Source organism: Melospiza melodia, chromosome 14, assembly GCF_035770615.1.
Source record: "Melospiza melodia melodia isolate bMelMel2 chromosome 14, bMelMel2.pri, whole genome shotgun sequence".
Taxonomy (NCBI): Eukaryota; Metazoa; Chordata; class Aves; order Passeriformes; family Passerellidae; genus Melospiza; species Melospiza melodia.
The window spans coordinates 15,917,899-15,934,893 of NC_086207.1; the positions used below are offsets into that span (position 1 = coordinate 15,917,899).

Here is a 16,995-nt window from a genome sequence, read left to right on the forward strand (position 1 = left end):
TCCCTTTGATCTCAGAGATTGACCTTTGGCAGCCTTTGCCCTTACTTTACATCTGTAAAGTCCTTTCCTGAATTCCTGGGTGCAGGCACTGATGCCATTTTGCTCTGGAACGAGGGAATATGTGTGTTGAATTGGTGTGTGTAAAAAATGGTGAAAATGTTCATATGTTTAGTTGGTATGCGTAAAAAATGGTGAAAACGCTCATGTGTTGAGTTGGTATATGTAAAAAAATGGTGGAAATGCTCATCTTTATTTTTATCACTGAGGAAACGTGCATCACTGAGTGTTGAAATGTTAAACCAAGAAGTCTTGAAGGGTCCTTTCTCAGCAGTCTCTCCCAGAGACAAATTAGTCTTTTGCTTCTTCAGCTCTTTTGTACCCCCCCAAAAATGTGTCCACATTTCTACAGGAGTGCCCTTGAGTGGGTCTGGCCTGGAAATTGGTTCTGGATATTCCCCACCCACTCATGTTTTCCCAAGACTTTACTGACCCTTGCTTCGCTCTTGGCCTGTGCCTCCCCTCCAGAAATGTGGGGGGCTGTCGGCAGGAATCCTGTGCCAGAGCAGCAAACATGTGGGCCGCGCCTGCCTGCTGTCGGAGGGGAGCCTGTTCATGTGTCAGCTGCATTAGAAGGATTGTTCCAGAACAGTTCGTCCATGTGTAAATTTTTCCCTCTGATTCTGCCAAGGCTGAGGAGGAGCTCGGGGAGATCTGCTGGCAACAGCGCCCGCGGCTCTTCCCTCCACCCAATTTGTCCAAGGTGCTGGAGGTCAGAGAGCAGCAGATAATGTAATTTGCTTGTCTGAACCAGTTCTTCTGCCTTGTTTAGTGTTGCTGGGGAGTTTTCATGCTGTGAACCGAACTTCCAGGGATAAAAAAATATTGATACTGCAGAATTTAAATGGGAGAACCCACCCTGCAATTCGCTTTATGCAGATAAAAATGGGGAGAGAACTTGTTGCAGGCTCTTCCCTTTGGAAGCTCTTCAGCATTATGAATCACATGTAGACTTTGCAGTGGGCCTTCCTGGTTGTTTGCCTTGAGATAATTGCACACCATGGGCTATTTTTTCCCTCTTTTTTGAGGAAGGTACTGTGGGAGTTACTTTGGTTTCTTTGAATTTGACCTTTGTCAGCTTTGGAGGAAAAAAATACGTTTTCTGTTAGTCAAAGTAAATTAGGTGTATTCATTAGAGTAACTCAGAGGATTAAGCACAATTACTGGGGTTTTTTTCCTTAGGGTAATGATATAATTGCTTTGATTTTGTTTTGTTCATATCCTGAGGAAAAAAAACATTATGATAGTAGAAGAAAATGCCTTTAACTATTCTTTCCCATGCAGTGTGTGCTTCTGTATGCCTGGAAGAACTTGCCTTATGCTAACCTTGTCCTTCTAGTGCTCTACTTAAAAATTTCCCTTCGTAAAATTTATGTGTGTTTGTAGGTGTAGGTGTCTGTGTATATATGCCAACACACAAAAATAAAATGCATTATACAAGCATACATAAATACATGTTTACATAAAAATATTTTTGTGTGTGTGTGTGTCTATATATGTACACACACATATAAAAATAAAATAAATGCTGGCTCTCCCTTTAACTTTGAAAGTATTTTGTTTTCTTTCAGCTCCAGCAAACTGGATTGAATTACAACTGAATTGAATGCACTTCTACAGCACCTTCCCTCAGGGATCTAAACCAATTTTCTCACCATTGCTAAATGCTGAACTTCCCCTGTACCCTCGCAGAGTAAGTAGGATGCTGCTATCTGAGCTCTAGGGTAGGAAAATTAGGGAAAGTGTTGAATGCAACATACTGGAAAGGAAAGTGATAAGATATTTCGCTCTTGGTTTTGAATATTGTTGTGTGTTCACACAGTTGTACTTTTCTGGGTAAGTGAAGCTTTGCAACATGTAACCTTAATATGGGAAAAGGAAGGACAATATTCACCCTGTAGCTGTGTGTTTGGTCAGTGTTTGGTCACAGCTTTAGGATGGAGTAGGAAGGAACAGTAAAAGGTGTTTTTGAGAAATATGGAGTGTTTCTGATTTGACCCCTGATCTGTCTTAATTTGACCAGCCACACTGTGGGTTCCAGCTTCTGAAAAAAGGCATTTAGAAGTCAATTCAGGGAGGAGAGGGGAAGAAAACAGCTGCAGTTCTCAGGTGCTTGTCCATTGTAACCCCTGGCCAAGGCCAAGGGAGCTGCTCTGCTCCTACATCAGATCTGATGCAGAGGGTTCAATATAAGGTGACAGGGACAGAAGATTTGCCTCCGAGAATTTTTTCTTTTCAGTTTCTTGCACGGCCATTCTGTGTGTTAAACAAACAAAGGGAGAGTGTGATGATATTCACCATCCTTTGGTGATTCCTCAGTGGTTGTGTTCCTAATAAACTGTAAAAAGAAAGCTGACTGCAGGAAGGTTGGTGGCTAGGTTAATATACACTGTAGTGGAGTCATTTAAAATAATCCAAGCAAAGAGAGGAGATTTATATAAAAGTACATTTCCATTACTTGTGCCTCTGGCACAGTAATGTCTCATCTAGCATAGCAAAAAGCTAACAGCATTATTCTTGTTTCTCTTTGTAACATCCATAGCCCTTAGTACTGCTATCCTTTGTTAATTTTCCAAAGACTAGTTGTTAATTAAGAGACACATTTGACTCAAAGGCAAGTCTTGACTGAAAAGAGCTCAGAGAACATGGCAGGAGTCTGGTTTTTTGGGGTTTTAAAATTATTTTTAAAACAACATCTAATTTTGAGCATTTCAAGATCCAGTTAAAATTTTGATGATTGGGATCCAAGCTCCTGTCGATGTGTTGATAGCAATGGCATTTGGTGTCTTTTTCTTAGATAGAACAGTAGGACAGGTCTGATTTTTGGACAGGTGAAAGAAGTCTACTTTAAAGCAAGGAAAGCAGACTACAAGTACAGTTTGGTTTTTGTTTCCTTCTTCCCCCCGAAGACTCAAGATCAGTCATTGAACACCACAGGTATGGCAGCACATTTAAACCCACTTTCTTTTACATTTTTTGTAAGGTCTTAGCGCCTGGTGAGCACAAAAGTAGAGTTACTACTTAGCAAAGTCTGGCTACTTGCTTTGGTACTGAAATAGAAGCAGCTTTCTTCTAAAAATCAATCCCAAAGGGCCAAGACTAAAGTGTTTTGTATTCCCATTACTTTGAATGGAAATTTTTCCTTACTAAGGAGTTTGGCATTGGGATTGCTCAGAGAGCCAGGCACTCCTTTTATGTAGGTCCATTAATTTCGATTCTGCTAAATGTGTATTCCTAATTGCAATAAGTAAATGCACCTAAAGAGATCAGAGGAAGGAACTGATCCAGAAGGGGGAAAGCTTGTTACTGTGTGCTTTGAAGCTGTGAGATTGAGTGACCACATCATCTTGGCTGTGACTTCCAGGCGGGTAAAGTGAATGTATGGCTTTTAAGAGATACATGGTATAATTGATGATTAATCAGGGCCCTTTGTTTTGCACAACTTTCAATTCTGCAGTCAAGCCTTGTGTGTATAATGAATGGTTTTTATTTTCTTTCTTCTGCAACTTACCTTTGCTGACTGCACCTGTCTGCTCCTGGTGTCTGTAAGCTCTAATAAATTGAGGAGTTTAGGCAGACAGTTCCTTAGGCAAGAGCTCTCCCCTGGCTGGTGATGCTGGTGAGACCTGCCTAGACTATAAAAGGCTCAGAAAAGGGGACAAGCTTTTGGCTGGAAGGCATAAGGGAAGTGGAACAACTTTTACATCCCTCCTTCATCTCTTTTCTTGGATATTTAATTGGCATTAGGAAACAGAGCAGGTCATTGGATTAATAAACAAAAAATAAGTACTCTTTGAGTCAGAGATACCCTTAGGAATTCTCCTGTTGGTAGTGCTTGTACCGATGTTATGAATTCAAAGATATTTAGTGTTTTTTAGAAAGACCTTAGCTGTCAGAGTGGTGTGATAAAGCAAAAATCTGAGCTCTCATCCTGAAAAGATGCTTGCCCATGTATTTCGGGAGAACAGACTGAAGATCTGAAGCTTTGGATTTGAGTGCACAAACAGAGCTCACCAAGCGAATATAAAGACCCCCACAGCTTTCATTCCTTTGGTGTTACTGTCTTGAATAAATATCCAGAAAGTACTGGCTTATAATTTTGTGTTTATTAAGAAAATATATCTTTTCACCAGCCCCTGTTTCCTTGCTCTCAAAAGCCTGCTTGAGTCATACTTAATGCCATAATATTGCAGGTCAAATAAGAGATTCTGTATAACACAGTCCATTGTCATTTTCCAGGCAGCATTTGCATCAAGCCAACAGCTTTCAGTTGACTGGAGAACTTGTTTTTTTTTTTCTGTGTTTGCCTAGAGACTTGTCCCTTGAAAACATGGTCAACAGCTGCTTCTCTCTTCTGTTTATTGTTTCTCCCCCTTCCCATTTTTTAGTGTTGTCTCCTGGCTAGAGCCTGTGACTTGAAAAGGAGAGGGTCAAAGGGATGGGAATGGCTGGACTCCAAATCCTCACAGAATTACAGCTCTGTGGTCATGGGAGGAAGAGTCATGCTGCTCCCTTCATCTTTACAGAGGAGAGAGGATTCACTTGGAACCAGAAAATGGTTTGGGCTGAAATGGATCTTAAAGCTCATCTTACTCCAACTCCCATGCCATGGACAGGGACACCTCCCACCATCCCAGGTTGCTCCAGCCCTCTCCAGCCTGGCCTTGGACACTTCAGGGATCCAGGGGCAGCCCCAGCTGCTCTGGGCACCCTGTGACCCCTCGCAGGGAAGGATTCTTCCTTTTCAGCTAAACCTGTCCTCCTTCAATTGAAAGCCATTACACCTTGTTCCATGGCTATTTGCCCTTTTCCAAAGTCCCTCTCCAGCTCTCTGAGTCCCTTTAGGCACTGAAAGGGGCTTGAAGGTGCCCCCAGGGTCTTCTCCAGCTGAACAACCTCAGCACTGTCAGCCTGTGTTCACAGCACAGGTGCTCCAGCCCCTGAGCATCTTTGTGGCCTCCTCTGGACTGACTCCAACAGGTCCCTGTCCTCCTGTGTTCCAGAGTAACCACTTCTAGACAGGACAGATCAATTTAAGTTTCTATCCTGTTACCACATGTTATTTTTAGTATGCCATCCAAAAAAAAACAGATTACAAACTAAATCGAGGGAATGGCAGTGGCAAAAATTAGAACCTGGTGGTTGAGTCTGTCACGACATTCCTGCCTTTTTCTCCTGCTGCACAGGGAAGGGAAAACACTCCTTGTTCATGGAGGATGAGGTGAGAAAGGATGGGCTTCAATTGCAGCAAGTGAGATTTACTTTTGTGACAAAAACTTTCTAGGATGAAATATACCATTAGATTGCTTATGGGGGTTGTGGCAATTCCATCCTTGCAGGTCTTTAAGAATATGTTAGAAAAACATCTGTCAGGAATGATAGCTGTGGAGCTGCTCCTGCTCTGGGGTATGGAGGTGGACTAGATAACCTCTGGAGATCCCTTTCAGCCCTGTTTTCTATGAGCTCTAATCCAGGACTTTTCATTACTCATCCCTTGAAGCCCCAAAGGTGACAGGACTATCACACTTCATTTTTACCTTCACACAATCTTTTTTGCTGGATGGTTTTTACTCATTCAGTGGTCTGGCTTCAGTTACATTTGTCATATGATTCCCTTACCGCCTCTATGTATTAATTTTTTTTTTCAGTCCATGCCCTTTAGGCCTTTTGTCTCTGTTTTTTAAATGGATCTCACTAACTTTGAAACTTTCTGAAAGAAAATGTTGCTGAAAACTTAGATTTATTTTTTTTTGTAAATCTGAGATTTCAAATTAGACAAAATGAGTTAAAGCTGCTGTTAGCTAATGTCACGTTCAGTGCTGCAGCAGACACAGGAATGGGAACTGGTTTTGCTTTGTTGAAGTGAGATAAATGTGAACAGGAGCAGATGAATGAGGTGTGAGCTGCCCAGGACAGAGGCTATTCTGCTTGTTTGTCCAGGGCTTGGAACAGTGTGGCCCTGAGCTGTGAGTGAAGAGCTGCTCTAATCACCCTATTTATGATGGGAAGCACTCAGGGGACCAGGTACATGTGTGCAGTGTGCAGGAGGAGCTGCTGTAAGGTATAAAAGAACTGAGGCTTGGGCTTTGAAGTGGTAATCTGGTGATTTAGGGGTGATTTAAAAACACAGTAAATTAAAAGATAACCAAACCAGTGTGATCCTGTAAGTGCTGGGTTTTTATTCAGGAGTCATAGTGGCAGTAAATCCCTGCACAGTCCTCCCTCTCTGACACAGCTGGGCATTTCACAAGCTGGTGTGAAACAGTGGGTTCCCATTATATTTGCCCTTTTTCATCTCTTCCTGACATGGAATTAAATTTATTCTGTTATTGGTGTGTGATGATTTTTAAGCGGTTTCCTTGCAGGTTTGTTTTGGGGATTCCCCGACTCTCAAATTTAGATTGGTAAAGTGGAAGATTTCACAATAAAAACGAAGGTGTCAGGCTGGAGGTAAACCAACATCCTGCTTTATTTCATTGTAGTCTTCCAGTTCAGCTCCAGGGTGCCTTGTTCTGTGAAACAGTTGTGCTAATTCTGCCTGTGGCTGGGTGCAATTGCTCCAGAGGAAGGTGCTTGGAGCACTCCCTGCTCTGGGTTTGGAGAGAAGCTCCAAACAACTCCAGATATGCTCAGGACATTTTGCTCCTTCCCACAGCTGCCCACACCTTCCTTGGCCCTTTTGTTGGCCTTCTTCATCTTCCTCCCTGGCTTAAACTGACGCTCAGAAGATGAGAAATCCCTGGGAGTGTTCTGCACAGGGTGGTGATTCAGTTGGGTGTTTTATGTTCCCCTGAATATTTGATGTCCTTCCATGGCTGTGAATTGGCAGCAGTGGAGCAGAGGGGCCGTGCCATGTGGGGTGTGACAGGCACACAGCTGCCTTGGGACACCCATGCTGTTTAACTTGGGTAATAATATTTAAATCATCATAGCAACCCTTCCTCCTCTGGACTTCCATTAAAGTTTCCTGATCCAGTTAGTGTTATTTTTCTGAGGAGCTGACTTTTTTTTTGTAACTAATGATGTTGTGCTCAGCTGTATGTTCTGACTTCTGTTTGCTTCATGGCTGGATTTGATGCATTCTCTTTAATTATGCACTTTTAACATAAAAAAAAAAAAAAAAAAAAGGAGAAAACTCACTTTGGTAGCTCTGGGCTGCAGGAGTTGACGTGTTTGCTTCAATCTGCCTGCTCCCTCTAAAGGCTCTGGACCCCTTCAGCAAAGTTATGAAGGCAGAATTGGAAAAGCTTCTCTTTATGGAAACTTTGATTAATTTTTTTCAAGGGGTGACCAGAGCTGCTGTGTTACAGAACTGTCAAATACCCTGTGTACAGAAGCTCTGTCATCTGAATTTCAAAGTCTGAGCCATATTTTGAGAGACTTGCCCTTTTCATCCTATCTGGTCTGTGGGGGTGTTGCTGTGACTGAGCCCTGTTTGGCCATGTAAAAGCAGCCTGCCAGGCTTCCTTTGCCAGGGACTTTGAGTTTAAATATATTTCAGGCCTTGAAAAAGGTCACTCAAGGCTGCCAGCCAGAGCCTGTGTCTTAATTCGGTTCTGTTAGAATCAGAGAAAAATAAAATCCGCAATTTTGGCTGGAGGGCAGGAAATGGTGGAATTATCAGAGGCTTTATAAAGTGCAGAATATGCTCTTGTTGCAGATTTCTGCTGTGTCTGAGGGGAGCAGGAGGGTCCCTGGGCAGCAGGAAGGCTGCTCAGGCACTGCTGTGAACTTTGGGCTCCACCATAGGGGTCTGATTGCTGCTGTGGGACATGAAGCAGCTGCTTTGCTTTGCTTGCTGGAAGTCAGGATCACGTTTTTACCCTGGCTGTTCAGTGGTGTGTCTTTCCAGGTGATTTGTACCTGTCTGTTCAGGCTCCCCACTGCTATTTATTTGGGTTTTTGCTCTGCAGCAAGGCAAAGCGGAAGCAGGAGTTGTGTGGAGGTTTGGAGTCTGGATTAGGGATTATTGCACTGCTGGCTGTGCCTGGTGGGGAAGGGGAAAAGCTGAATTTAAGGTCTCAGTGGCCCATTCCCACTCTCTGCTGATGACCCCAAAAATCCCCATCTTTCTCTTGCTCTGTATCACCTGATATACTTAATTGCCCTACTGAAAAAAATCGTGTAGACTCCTGCTAGGCTAATAGGTTTGTTGCTCCTTAATTCCTACTTGTATCCTTCAGTTTGTTCTCTTATTTGTAGTCCAACATGGGTTCTTTTAAGAGTGGAAGGAGCTGACATCAGCAGTTTGGAGAGCCAAATAAAAGATTTCTTATAACAGTAATCAGCCTGGCTGATTTCCCAGCAGCATCCTGGCCTGCCAGGGTATGGAACAGCCAGCATAGGGACAGAGCCTCTTTTTCCACACTTGGGCCTAATTTAATAATACTTTGTTGAATTGCATTACAAGTTTGAGTCTGGGTTTTGACTGTTATCTTGGAATGTGGTCTTTTTGTGATCTGGATAATTTTATATTTGTTTGGAGGGATTTAATTTTGTTAGCATCTTTACCAAATAATCTGATGAATGTGAAAAGCAGCTTTAATGTGATTTCTCATTGATTATTTTAATATAAAAGTTCTGTGAATTGAAGAGTAATAACTTTGTGCTCACTTGCCATTTTATAAGCAGGCCTTAGTTTTAATCCTGTAGGTTTTCAAAATTGAATCAGCAGAAATTGCAGAAAGTATGTTTACATTCACTTGCTATCTTACTAATGGATTTCAGCTTTAATCTCTCTGATTTTCCAAATTGTTTCAGCAAAAATGATGTCACCAGGATTTGGTTAAAGCATTTAGTTTCAGCTTAGCTGTTTTCTAATGTGTTAAATTTTCATATGCCATAAATTATAAAATTTAACAATATTAACCTCTTACTAGATCCTTATTTCTTAAAGTACTTTGAAAGCTTTGTGTTAAGTTTACTGGGATTTTTTTAATTAAAATCTTGGCTGCTAGTAAAACATACATGTCAATTTGTAGTTAATTGCTGCGTTAGTTCTGAAGTTATAAATCAAGTCGGAAAGTAAATTTGGTATCTTGTATTAGGCAGCAAAAATAGTTGTTGCAGTAGGAATGCTGTCTGCTAATTTACTTGTCTCCTTTTAGCTAATCCCTGCATTTATTCGTGTCATGCATTTTGGCTGGGTGATCTCCATCTTGATACAACAATGACTGGAATGCCTTTTCTCCCTTCTGAAAGCTGGTTTCTGTGGAACAGGTATTTGTCCCAAACAAGAGGCAGATGTGTGAACAAGCCTTTAGGGCAAGCAGATAGGACTATGAATTTATTTCTATATTTTTTTTAATTTCTTTAAGATTTTCTTTTTGTTTAGTTTTTTATTTCTTCTTCAATAATGCAAGGAGCATTAGTAAGAAAAAAGTTGATTGGAATGTGATGTTTTTTTGATAAAATTATACAGCTCTAAAATGATAATCTCAGGTGAGGTAATGGGTCTGCATCAGTATATTTTGACTGAACAACAAGGAATAAAACTACTTACACCTCAATTTAGAGTGAAGCACCACAAGTCCTCTCTCCTGCTGTACATGTGCTGGGCTCCCCAGATCACCTCTTAAAATCCTGAAATTGCAGCTCTGTGTGTGGCTCCTGTGCTGTCACTGAGCTGTGAGCACCAGTGCCAGGGTCCCCTCTCTTGGAGGGGATTATAGAATCAAAGTTGGAGAGCACTGCAGTATAACATGGTATTATTTTAGGAGCATCTCCGTTTTTCACAGAGGGAAAACCAGTGGTAGGTGAGCTGCTTAGAGGGGCTTTTTATGCAGCTGAGGCTGAAAAATGTCTGAGAATTTTGGTGAGAGATACAAGTTGTGTTTTGCATGCAGGGAGCAGCACCACCCCCGATGCTGTAAATCTTTGAAGTCCAACGCTCCCCAGCACCCAGGTGTGCTTTCAGCTGGCTTTGCTATTACCAGAGCAGAAACCAATAAAACTCTGCCGACTCCCGAGAGGGACTTGAGGAGATTTCTAGGAGCACATTTCATGTCTCCCACGCAGTCACGTTGTGGGGATGGTGCAGCTAAATGCCTGTGCCTTGCTGCTGCTGCTGCTGGCTTTGTGCAGGGCTGGCAATTGCCTTCCTTGCATCCCCTCCTGGGAGCCATCCCCTCCGTGTGCTGCCTTGCTCTGAGCTCGCTGCAGCAGCCTCTGTGCTGCCCTGGAATTCTGCTTTTGCTCTCCTCATCACCCTGAGTTCTGCCTCTCCATTAGCAAGTTGGATAAGGAGGACAATAATATAATGGGGCAAAATGTTCCTAAATGAGCAATTCGGTTCTTGCAGAAGGTGTGGAAGGGAGGGGTGGGTGCTGGCACCCACGGGAGTGTGAGGCAGAGAGGAGCAGGGAGTGGGAGCAAGGTCAGGTGAAGCTGAAATGGTTTAAGCGCGTGCTTTCAAAAGGAAATCATCATTCTGGAGGTAAAATTTACCGCTTAGGCTAAAAGTTAATGTGAGCTCTTGCAAGCTGTAACAATATCCTGCCCTTTATGAAGGCTGCCACCACTTACTGAGGTGAGATGCTGAAAGCATCCCTTAAGTGGCTGCTGGAGAAGTCAGTGCTGTAAACATCAGCGAGGTCAGGCTGCTGACCTTCACAAAGAGTTTTCCTTTCTGGAGGAGTAACTCCTGAAAAGGCAGTCTGCTAACGAGATTTTGGGTGTTTTATAGTGTGCAGTGTCCATAATTTTATAAAGGGCCTCTCCCTGCTGCAGGCACACCCTTTTTCATCCAGTGTGCATGGGAGAGGCGGATCAGCACCTTTTAAAATATTAGTTTGGAAAATACGTAGCGCAGGTGTAAAAGTCTGTGAAAAGATTAAAGAGGAATTATTTGGGGGAAGGAAAAGATGACAACTTTGTGGCCAAAAGGAGAATGTGACTGGGTAACATTTTGAACATTGTGAGTCTCTGCAGGTAATCAGTTTTGTGAAGGTTTCATTATATGACACAACTCACTACACGGCTGAGCTTAATGTAGTAATACATCAGTGTTCTTTCTTTCAGGTAGTGATGCTATTTAAGTAGAACATTCATTATATCATGATAACAGAGATCCTCAAAGAGCTAAATAATTGAAGCCAGGTGCTGGAAAAACAGTGAATACACATTGCAGTTTTAAAGACTGTTATTGTGGAAAGCCACCTAATTGCATTCTGCTGCAATTAATAATCATCTTAATGGCTTTGAATATTTATGAATATATAAAAATAAATAAGAAAATACACAAGCCAGGATAAAAATTTGGTTCATAAGATTTTATTGCTGGAAAGTAATTAAGCATGCCTCTAATCACAGCATCATTTTTCATCGTGGGTAGGTTTGGGTGGAATGGGAAAGTTTGGAAAAAGAAAATGTGACTGTTCCATAAATAAGCTTGTATGAAAGATTTCATATCACAGATATTAAAAATCAGGCACCTGCTTGTTTCTTATTTCCCTGCCATTGCCTGTTTTGATACTCTGAGTATGGAAGGGGATCACTTTTCATCCCTGTTTCTCTGTGAGATGGGTGGTGAAGCTTTTAGCTTCCATCTTCTGGTCTGTATTGAACAGGAGGTCACAATGAAAGATTACAGCAGCCTTTCTGGCCTTTAAACAAATACTAATAATGTCTGAGGTTTTGAGACTAAAATTTGTCTCCTGGGCATGCAACTAAAATCACAGGATAAGAGCACAGAGAATATTGCTTGAAGTTTTGGCCCAAGTGGAATTCCTCTCTGCTTATATCCATGTAACTAGACATGAATTTGACTGGCTGAAGTTTCTCTTCAATCTGCACAGTAACCACTTACTCTCATTAGGAATTTATTCTTCTTTACAGCCCTGTGCATTGCAAAATGTCCCTGCTTTGTTTTGACTTGACCTTTCATAGTCACTGCAAATCGATAGGCTTTAATGCATTTATTAAATAAGGAGGATTCTTGGGATTAACATGCAAGGTTCAGTGCAGGAGCAAGAGGAGAGGGTAAAGATGGAATATTCCTGCAGAGCCAAGCCAGCCCAGGGCCCCATTGCTTCCTCCTCTTCACTCTTTAAATTGTTCAAAGGAGGAAGCTTGCTCAGCTCTCTTTTCCTTTTTCTTCTTTCTTTTCTCCTCTGAAGAGAAATGACTTTTTCTCCTGCTTTGGTTGAGCTGTACTTGACTTTGTAGGGACAGGTAGTAATGGGACTTCAAGCACAGCTGGATATCATTTGGGCAGCGAAAAATATTGAAGTATTTACTCTGAACTGTGCCTTGTTTCTGAGAATACTCTGACTCTTGTGACCTGATTTTTTTAAGTAATAAGATTTGTGCAAATGTTGTGCTCAGTTTAGTGTTCCATGCCTGTGTGTACTTCTGCATCCTTTCTGTTTCTGAGTCTGGCTGCCCATTTTTGTGCACATCTCTGGTTTGCATGTTCCCACAGGATGGCTGCTCTTCAGCCTGCTGCCACACATGTGCCTGTGTGTGATGTACAGTTTCAGTCCTTTGAAAAGGGGATAAGAAGTTTGACTTACTATTTTCAAGTCTTTATTCCCAAATATGAAGCTATTAGCTCATCTCCTCTGAGTGGCAGATATAAATGATATTGATTTCAGTAGGTTGGCTGAGATGTACCTGATAACACCAGTTTATGTACAAATACATTCGTTTTTTAAAGTCAATTTGAACAGAAATTTAAGGTAGGCTTTTTCTTTAGCATTTTCTCAACCTATCCCTAGTAGACTAAAACTAAAGAACGTGGATGTCCTGGCACATCTTTTCTCTCAATGTCTGTCACTGGGCTTTTTATGCCTCTTATTTATGGGTGCTAATTAGGAAAACATTATTCTTGTGTGTTTAAAGCCAGTAATTTTCTCACTGATATTTTGTAATGCCTCTTTAAAAAGATTACAGATTGATCCCCCCCCTCAAATGAAATAAAAAGTAACACTCAAACACAAAATCTGGGCATGACAAGCTTCTTATGGCATGACATGCTACAACATATTAAAACCAGAGTTACATACATGAAGAGTTTTCTTTCAATGCATGACAACTCTCACACAATTGTATCTTGATGTGTCAAGAGGCATTCACATCTCAGCATATTAAGAATGATTTAGAAGGAACCAGTGTCAAAACACATTGATCAAATTGTGGTGTTGCGAGATTTAAATTTTTTTGCCCCCTTAGCTGCTTCACAGGGAAAAATGCTTTGTGTAGGTTTAAAAAAAAAAAAATCTACCACCCTAAGTAACAACATAAATAAAATCTTATCCTGAAAAATCAGAAGAGGAGTTTTAAAGCATTTTTGCTTTCTTGGGACATAATGTCTAATCTGCAGTAACAGAAGAGCAATAGATATGCACACAGATGCAGTTAGATGATCAGTAATTGATTGTTTCCTTCCTAAAGAGCAAATTTCTTGTACACCAAAATGTGAGAGTGCTTTCCCTTTATGGGTCAGCATTGATTGTACATAAAACATGTGATAGAGGGTTTCTGAAAACAGTAATTAAAATTGTAGGGTTTCAAAAGTGAGCATTGATTATATTTCAGGGCCTCTCAGTTAAAAGTTAAAGGGTAAACAACAGAGTTTTCAGCTGGAATGTTTTGAGGCATCAGGACAAGGAGGGCCTTGAAACTTCGAGTTCTACCTGGGTAGTTCTAGTCAGGAGTAGAACATCCCCCATAATTACATGTAAGAGAGGAACTCACATGCTTTTCCCCTTTGCTACTTCTAGCAATTTTTAAGTGATTATAGCCCTTAATGAAGCATTTAATGCTTCCTGTGAAATGGGGCTTAGGTGCCCAAAGGGACCCCTCTGGTGCTGGGCTCGGCTGGCAGCAGGGAGAGGGGACTGGGGGGGGACATGGTGCCCCAATGACAACAGCTGGCCTCAGGTGTTGCTCAAATATATTTTTGTGTCTCATTTTGAAAGCTTGGAACTATGTGGATCAGCACCCTTTGGTATTAAATCAACAGGACTCAGCAGAATTATGCCAATTTACACCACATCAGAAAGTAGCGCAGAGGGATGCAGTAATTTGTTTAACTCCACCTGCATGCTGCTAGAAGTGACACAGAATGTTTTAAAGATGTCTTAGATTCTGTTACCAGGAGATTGTGTTTAATTAAATAAAAGTACATGTTGGAGTTGCCTTATTAAGCACTTGTACATAAGGTAAAAAATAAATTGTCCCCATGTGATAAACCAGTGATTGTAAGACTTAAAGACTTTGATTGTGAGACTTACAGCCTTGTCACTTCCCTTCAAGTAGGTGAAAACTGAGAGTGCAAGTGTTTCTAGGAAACTGTGCTTATGTGATGTAATTTTATTGTTGCTGGTTTCAGGGCACGGTGCTTTTGCTGCCTAAACCACACACGCTGTCAGAAAGTCCCAAAGTGTGTTTTGGCTTTTGGTAGCACACAGGCGAAAATAATGTCAGATTGTTGATCTTGAATCACTGGATATCTGCCCTGAAAAATTTGCATCAGTAATTTAGAGCCCGAATGGGGTCATATCTAGTTGCTAGCTTACTCCAGACAAGTTATGTTTTTGCAGAAAAGTGTACCAAGCAACTGAAGTTTTGCCACAAATGAAAATACTAATTGCCTTTGGAAATCAAGTTATTAATAGTCCTTACATTAGTGTTTTGGCTGCTGGTAGTCCTTGCCTTGCCTAGCAAGAATGGATATTATGTCACATCCCTAATAAACGATCAGATTAGCATTAGATGATCAGAGAAGAGTAACAGGATGTGGAATGCTCACTTCTCCATGCACTTCTGCCTGTCCAGCAGTAGTGCACCTGCATTGTTTGGAATGACCTTGACTGTGAGGTGCTTTTAAGCAGTGAGAATTTGCTGCAGAAAAGCCAAATCAGCCCAGTTGATATTCCTGTTTTCCACCAGCAAAGACGAACATGGGGAACCTGTGGCACTTGAGGTATTTTGACCTGATTGTTCACAAACTGTGTGGTTGATCACTGGGCTAGAAGACAGTGTCATCCCTGGAAAGGGACTGGGATGGCTTTAATGCAGTTATATCCCCCTCCTGTCATAGCAGGTGTGAGAGGAAAGAGAGTTTATCACCCCCACATTTGCATTGAGAGGGTAAATTCATGTCCTGTACAACTTGGTGATTGTGAGGAAGCTTCTCAAAACCTGTCTTGCAGCAGTCAGGGGTTTATTTATTACTAGAAGAACTCTAGAAGCTGCAGTGCAACTGCTGTGTTTCATTATTAAACAGCAGAGTTTTTCAGCTTGGGTTTTAAACCTGGTGTTTTTAAGTCTGCAACCTATCATCTGAAGGACATGCTGAGAAGGGCTTCCTGCTTTCTGAATTAGTGTTTAATGTGTGGGAAGTGTACATCCCAATTGAAGTTTGTCTTCAGAAGCTTCTAATTAGGACAGAATGATTTGATTTTCCGGGAGGTAACTTTTGGGATTCCAGAAATAACAAGACAGCCACAAGGGTGATGCAGAGCAGGTATCACAGGTTACTGTCATCTTTGCAGCTGTCAGAAGTGTTTTGGTGGAAAGCAAACCCATGTGTTTGAATAAATAAATATTTTTTACTTAATTTATGGTTTTCAATCCAAAAGAAACTGTCAAATTTGAGGTATAATAACTGAATTTTTTTTTTTTGTTTGCAGTGGCATGAAAATTTTCAGAAAGACTGAGTGATGTTTTAAGCTACTTCCCTGCAGGATGCAGAGCCACTTAGGTATTATTTTCCATATAACTTTATACAACAAAGCAGGAGAAGGGAGGCAGGAGAGCCAAGTGTAAAGTGGCCTCTCAGGGGGTAATGATATGGTATGCATTGCAGAGAAAAAAAGGCTGGTGTTTGAAATCACTGCAGTCAGTCCATGATGTGTGAATAAAGACAAGAATTACCCTGTGTCTGGTTTCCTGTCACAGCTGAAAGGCTGCTCATGCTTGCTCTCAGCATTTCATTTGGTAACTAAGTTTTCCTTGTCCTGAAACCTGGGTGCAGAGGGGACACCTTACAAATGATGGTTCCATTTCAGAGGGAGCTTCCAGAAACTGCTGGACAGACACACAGGAGGTAGTTTTGTATTTAATCTCCTTTCCAGTGAGAAAAGCAGCCTGATATCCCAGCCCAGGAAATGTGCAAGGCCAGGCTGGATGGGGCTTTGAGCAACCTGGTCTAGCAAAAGGTTTCTCTGCCATGCTAGGTGTGATGATATTTATGGTACCTTCCTACCCAGACTGTTCTGTGGTTCACATGATTCTGTGTTTGTGGATTGTGGAGTGACCTGTCTTCATATTTTCCTTATTAACATTTTGGAGGCACCTTGAACCTTCTGATCCCAGCAGGTGTGCACCTGCAAGAGATTTCTGGAGGCTCAGGGCTTGCATTGGCAGCGTAACCATGTGTGGGAAGCAGCACTTCAAAACCTGAAGCTGTTGAGCAGTGAAGGTCTCCAGGCTGGTCTGTGTGGCCACTGTGGGGTCCTCCAAGTGGCACCGGGCTCTGGCATCCTTGGCAATTCAAGTCTGTAAAAGCAAGGCAGGATTTCAAAGCCAGGCAGCAGATGTGAGCCTCTGGCCTGTGAATTCATTGTTGTTCCCTGGCACTGAGCTCCTCTGTGTCAGAGAGGGGAATTTAGTGCAGGCTCTAGTAGGTAGAAGCACAGAGGCTTTCTGTTTCGGTCTGAAGTCACCTCGTGGAGCTTTTGGGCTGGTATGTTGGCAGCTGAGCAAAAGGCTGTTTATTCTACATGACTCTTAACAGTTTTGGAATAGCTTCCAAATACAAATCCACGGCTTGTTCCCCTAAAAAGCCAGTCAGAAATTTTTAGCTCATCTGTCAGTAGCTGCTCTGGCTTTTATGGGTCAGCTCTGAGGAGCCAGTGTGATTAGAGCACTGTGTGTAGCCTCCATGCAAGTTTTACAGCTTTGCCAGTGGAATGCAGATTTTGCTTATAGTTT

General features: G+C 41.8%; 1 protein-coding gene across 5 annotated transcripts in view; it reads left to right on the forward strand.

Annotated features, from left to right (window-relative positions):
* The window catches only part of SGCD (sarcoglycan delta), a 310,429-nt gene that overhangs the window by 39,233 nt on the left and 254,201 nt on the right, over positions 1–16,995 (forward strand). For 3 of the 5 annotated variants that reach the window (XM_063168909.1, XM_063168908.1, XM_063168913.1), the window contains exon 2: positions 1,629–1,750. The exons of 1 other annotated variant lie outside the window; for it this stretch is intronic. The gene's annotated coding sequence lies outside the window, so the exon portion shown is untranslated. Of the gene's footprint in view, positions 1–1,628; positions 1,751–15,692; positions 15,764–16,995 lie in introns of all 5 variants that reach the window. One more of the 5 variants, XM_063168911.1, reaches the window with a different exon arrangement.